General features: G+C 36.1%; 1 long non-coding RNA gene across 1 annotated transcript; it reads left to right on the top strand.

The window, feature by feature from the left end:
- Positions 1-499: 499 nt before the first annotated feature.
- LOC148779551 (uncharacterized) lies at positions 500-1,713 on the top strand. The gene is made up of 2 exons (XR_016045305.1): positions 500-1,077; positions 1,175-1,713. It is a non-coding gene; the product is annotated as an uncharacterized LOC148779551 (long non-coding RNA).
- The last annotated feature ends 4,513 nt before the right edge of the window (positions 1,714-6,226 follow it).

The following is a 6,226-nucleotide window of genomic DNA, read 5'->3' as shown; positions in this document are numbered from 1 at the left end:
AATAGATGGCGTAGATGATATCAAAACCCGATATCAGAGAAGGGTTGTCGTGAGGCTAGTGACCGCAGAGCTCAGCTTTTAGATCCTTTCACTTTTAAAGAGAGAGAGAGAGAGAGAGAGAAGAACTGTATACTTTTTTCTTGCTATGTCTTCCTCTCTCTGGCTTCCCATTTTTATAGGGAGAAGAAGGGCTAACGGTTATATTTCTCAAATGGGTCTCTGAGAAAAGGTTTTTCTTGATCTCAAGGATATTAATTCAATGCATCCATATGAACCTTGGAGATAATTATGGATAATGAAATTCCTCCAAGCCTATAATTGTAGGCTAAATCACGTGAGGCCTCATAGTCATACGTGTCAACATCTCCCACTTAGCTATTACAACCGAGTGTAATATTAAGTCACATACATGCTCCCACTTTTGAGTATGACCTTTAAAAAATATCTTGTCATGAGGTTTTTTTAACGCTTTCGCAGATATGCCTCTCATAATAAATATCCATCACAAAGATTTTCACGCTAATGTAGAATTGACACTCATGAAAACTGATTGACTTAAACATTTTTAAGTCCCATTAAGCTAGTGTGCTTAGACAGTAGTTCAACACTTAGTCTCTTTGTTAATGGATCAACAATCATATCTGATGAGGGCAAGTAACTAACAATTACTTCACATTTCTCAACTACATAATGAATGTAGTGATATTTGACATATATATGTCGTCCTTTAGAGCTATTTGCTCAACTTTCAATTAATTTAATTCCAGCTTGATTATCACAAAACATTTGGATCGGTCCGTCAATTATTTGTAGTTTCAATTCATTTATGAAGCGCTTTATCTAGATGGAGAAAGTACAAGCAGTATTCCATGCAATATATTCTGCAGCGACTGACGGCAAAGAGAATGATATTTTGTCAAGGCAACTTCGAATAAATATGGTGGAATAACTGCCAACGATTATATGGCCTGGTACGACACGCTCACTCATAAGTATGAAAGTACTCCCATGTACACCCCCTTGTAGTAACAATCAAATGTGGCCCCCCTCGCAGGCCAAGATGACGAAAGGAAGTTGGTATGTTCTGTTTTTTAGCAATTATATTGTTTTTTACTTAAAGTAATTGTATATTCAAATCAGTCATTTATATTATTATTTTATATTCTACTTGCAGCGATTAACCTGTACAGGGATGCTACAAGCTGCATTTCATGCTGAAGTATTAGCAGGGGAATCCAAAAATTATGTACAGGCGGCCCACGATTTTTTATTATAACACACTCCAGTAGAGAATGCTGATGAAATTGTAGAGGGAGATGATGGAAGCGAGGGCGAGGAGAGAGATGACGAAAACGAAAACGAGGAGGAAGATAATAGAGATGAGGAAATCAAAACTGCAGAAGAAGATGGCGGAGATAAGGAAAGAGAGACTAATGAAAGAGAGAATGAGACTGATGAGGAAAATGTGAGGAGAACAAAGAGTAGAAATGACAAGGGCAAAGGTATTGCAAGTTGGCTCAAAAAAGGGTTGAGGCCAAGAAAGTGAATATATCATGTATTTTTCATTTTGACATGTATTTTTTAGATGATACCTGAAAATGTAAATTGAAAAGGTTATGAACCTTTTAATGAGACAAATGTTAAGTTATTTTTGTACAATTGAAGCTACTCTATCATAGTAGCCAATTAATGAAATATTCAATTTTTTTTTTAGACATATGTTGAGAAAATAAGGTAGTTGAACTTCGTCTCATTCTCTTTCTACTTCTCCTACTTGTCTAGTTCTTCTTTGCAGCAAGTTATCCATGGTTTTTTATTTATTCAAAGTCCATTACTGTATATGTGACGTATCTCATTTTCTACTCCCATCTTTTGAACTTCTGCTCAATCAAACACATGAATTTTCTATTGGTATATTTTTGTTGATTGTTTCCAATTTCTCCATTATGGAGTGACCAGCAATCTCACTTAGTCAGATGTGAACTGTCCTATCAAGCAAACTTTTCTTATTTCTTGATTTTATATCAAGGGAAAAGGTGGAAAACTTGTGTATCATTTATTATATAATAATCTAAAGTGTTATTTAATATATAATATAATACAAAATGTACTTCTTGGGATTCAAACTCAGTACTTCATTATAGTAAAAAGTAAGCTCTACTGCTACACAACAACAATGTGGCACAAAAACTCACTCCGGCACTTCAATAACATGTATCGGCACTTTACGAAGAGCGTTCCGGAAATTATGAAACGCGCTCCAGAGATTTATTTCCTGGACTAATGTCTACTCTGGCACACGCACAATGGCATTCCGGCGATTTGGTTCTTGGAATTTTGGGCACTCCAGCACCGACAGCATGGCAATCCGTCACACGCAACATAGCAATTCGGTGATTTGGTTCCTGGAATTTTGGGAACTCCGACACTTGCAGCATGGCAATCCAAGGATTTGGTTTCGGGACTTTTGTGCACTCCGGCACACGAAACATAGCAATCCGGTGATTTGGTTCCTAGAATTTTGGGAACTCTGGCATCTGCAGCATGGCAATCCGGTGATTTGGTTCTGGACTTATGTGCACTCCGACACACGCAACATGGAAATCCGGTGATTTGGTTCATGGACTCAAGGCACTCCGACAGAGTCATACGTCAATCTGGTAGTTTGTCGGCACTCTGGCACTGTCACCATTACAGTCTGGCTATTTGCTTCCTGGGCTTATTGGCACTCTAACACACCTACCATCTCAGTCTGGCGATTTGCTTCCTGTGCTTTTGAGCGCTCTGGCACACTAAGCATCTCAATCCGGCGATTTTCTTTCTCTTTTCATGGTACCCCGGCACATTCATGCGGTAGTCTGGCGATCTCCTTACTAGCTTAATCGGCACTCTGGCATTGTTACCACAACAATGCGGTGATTCCTTTCCTGGAGTCATGGCAATCCGGCAAAGTGACTTGGCACTCTGGTTTTATTTTTGGATTTATCGCCACTCTGGCAGTCTAACCGTGACAGTCCAATGATTTGGAGGACGGACTCATGGCCGTTTGGCATTGTCACGCATCAGTCCGACGATGTTTATTCTGGCGAAGTTCAGTCCGGCTTTAGTTATGAGCAGTTCGGCGACATCATCGAACAATCCAGCTTTTCATTATTATAGTCCGGCGGTTATTTACGGAGATCATTGGTTCGACGTTAGGTAGCATCAGTCCGACGATTTTTAGTTCCGCTATTTTGGGTTGCGCTCCGGTGGTTTGTTTATTGAGTAGGTTGTCCGGCAATTCGCTCTCTGGGTCGGGCGTTTTGTGGTTAAATCAGACGAGCTTATGTGGTTAGTCCAGCAAATGAGTACCGCGGTTCAACGAATGTATGTTTTCATAGCGCCGTTCGTACGGTGAAGGTACGGATAAGGGTAGTTTGGTCACAAAATTTACAACTTTTTAAGTTTGGGGGGTTTTAGTTGTAAAAGTTGGTTTTCAATAAAAAGTATTGAGAATATTTTGGGGTGGGGTAGAGCGTATATAGAGTGTATTCTAGGCGGTTTTTAACAATTTTCCTTAAATTTTAAGTGGATGTCGATTTTTTTTCCCTTCTATTTTTTTCCCCAAAATAACTATTAGTTATGTATTCTTAATTCCGAACTGTATTGAAGTTAATTTTGAAATTAAGGTTGGTACTACTAGTACTGAACAAAATCTATTTTATTACATGTTATCTTCTATACTCTCAATACCATAACTTTCTTTTCTGTTCAAAATTGAGAGATCAGAGCACTTCTTTTTTTTTTTTTTGAAAAATTATGGATACCCCCCCTTACCCTACTTTCTAAGCATGCCACCACCCAATAATTTGTAAGGTGCGCGGTTTGAATAGAGCCTAGGCTCTAAACAATCAAATTAGAGCCTACCATCAAATAGTGTCGAGAAATGTGGTTTCAATTATGGAAATCTTTTTGACAGCCTTAAAATATATTTTCATATTTATTTATAAATTTTAAATCTTAAAAAATAAAATAGAGAGAGAGATCTATGAAAACCTAAAAATCGTTAAAATTGATGGTCAAAAAAATTCATTACAAAATACACTATTTCCAAAATTTAAAATTCATTTTTTTCTCATATCCATGCATCTTGATGTTGAGATGATCAATTTGAGGATATTTGAGCATAAAAACAACCTCTTCTAATGAAATTTTTTAAGTAGGCTCGAATTTGATTGTTTAGAGCCTCGACTCTATACAGACTTTTCCCATTTGTAAATTGCACTCCTAGCCCCAAATTTTTTTATATTTGCAACCACCTGCAAAGTAAAAAATTAGGTTTTGTTTTGGATGATAATACCCTCTTTCTAGGCCATGTTTACCACTTTCTCTCTCTACGCTAGTCCGGCAAAGGTACAAAGTGTGCCAGACTGGCACAACTTGATTATAGAACTGGTTCGACATATTTTTTTATGTCGGATAAGCTCTTTATTCAAGATTTGTCAGTTAAGCACATTTTTGTGTCGGACAATGCAAGCGGTCCGAGACCGCCGTACTTTTTCATGGACCAATATATTGGGCATCACTTTTTGGAATCATGGGTTAAAATATAGGGTATTTTGGTCTAAAAAATAATTACTTTTTAACTTGGTGCTTGGTTGCAATAAAAAGAGGTATTGGGATTAATAATGTGGTATCAAAAGTGTTGGCCATGAATGCCAAAAAAGTACAAATTGAGGGAGGGGATTATAATATACTGTTTAATTTTTATACTTGTTTGGTACAATTAGCCCAAAACTTTGTTAAAAGCATAAATACGTTCGGCACTGGTAGTACCAAATAACTGGTTTAGCTAAAAGCAACTTCAGCACATTTCAAAACTAACAAATTGATTGGCATTTTGGGGAATAAATAGAGAAAAAAAAAAATGATATCTACATAAAATTTAAAATTTTGGAGATGCTTTTCAAAGGGGTTTCTGAGTCTACCGACTCATATGTACACCTGCGGTTCCCCTCTAAATTCCATCTTAAAGATGAATTTGTTATTAAAATTTGTAGGGATTCATGATCTAGGACAAGGCGATCATGAATATAAAATAATAATAAATAAATAAATAAATTTGAAATGTACTTTATTGGAATTGTTTTGCACCACCTTGTTATTTATATTAGGAAAGGTTTATATACTTTCCCTACATCATAGAAGATATATACTCTCTCTCATCTAGCCGTCCAACTAAGATAAAGTGAGCCACGCATCATTTGATTTAGATCCAACACCTGAGAGTATTTTATTTTTAGTTTTTTTTTAAAATTTTATGAATATAAAATTTGGCAAGTGTCACCTTCTCAATGAGACGCACTTAAAAAAAAATATTAAAAAGAATTTTTTGATAAAATATAATGACAAAAATGCCCCTTAAAATTTTAAGGGGTATTTTGATAATTTTATTTTATTGAGAATTTTTTTTATATATATTTTACAAATGCGAGTTTAAGAGAGCAGTATATGCCCAAAATTTGGTGTCAAAATAGTTCTTAAAAAAATTTAAAAATAAAATAATATAGTGACGTGACATTGTGAATGAGCTATCTCAACTGTTCATTCAGAATGAACAGTAGTATAAAGGAAAGTATATAAATTTTATGCCTTAGGAGAAGCATATAAAGCTTTCCCATTTATATTAAGTGCGCACTTTACATGACATTCATCTTAAAAATGAACTTTGTGGGTCCGGCGGCCTCTTGCGTCCGCCGACACATCAAAAACTTTTCTTTTTTAACATTTCTTTAGAAAAAAGACATTCACCTAAATTTTCCCAAATAGAAACCCCCCAAGTTGGACCTCTTCTTAGGTTTTTTCAGTGTCCAAACTTGGCTTACTCGTGCTCCATGGATAGGATTCCATTAATTCAATTTATTTTATATCCTTTCTTAGGGGTAAAACATAAATTTGGTTATTTGCATTAAATGAAAAAAAAAAATCTACAAAGATTCTCTCTCTCTTCACGAACAATATAAATACCCAAACACCTCTCTTTGTATGTCTCTTTGTATCTTGAAAGCTTGTAAAGTTGCAGCCATGGCAGGCACCAGCAAGTCTCAGATGCTTGTTATTTTTGTGGTCTCTCTCTTCTTATTGTTTGCTTTTGTTGCAGGGGAATTGGCATGCCAGAAATCAAAATGCTATTATGATTGCATGGCAGCCCAAGTTAGTATTGGAATACCAAAGGTTGTGGCTGATG

Source organism: Amborella trichopoda, chromosome 12 (genome assembly GCF_054954075.1).
Source record: "Amborella trichopoda isolate Santa Cruz 75 chromosome 12, AtrichopodaSantaCruz75HAP2 v2.0, whole genome shotgun sequence".
Taxonomy (NCBI): domain Eukaryota; kingdom Viridiplantae; phylum Streptophyta; class Magnoliopsida; order Amborellales; family Amborellaceae; genus Amborella; species Amborella trichopoda.
Note: the sequence above shows the minus strand (reverse complement) of the source record. Positions and strands in the feature narration are given on the sequence as shown.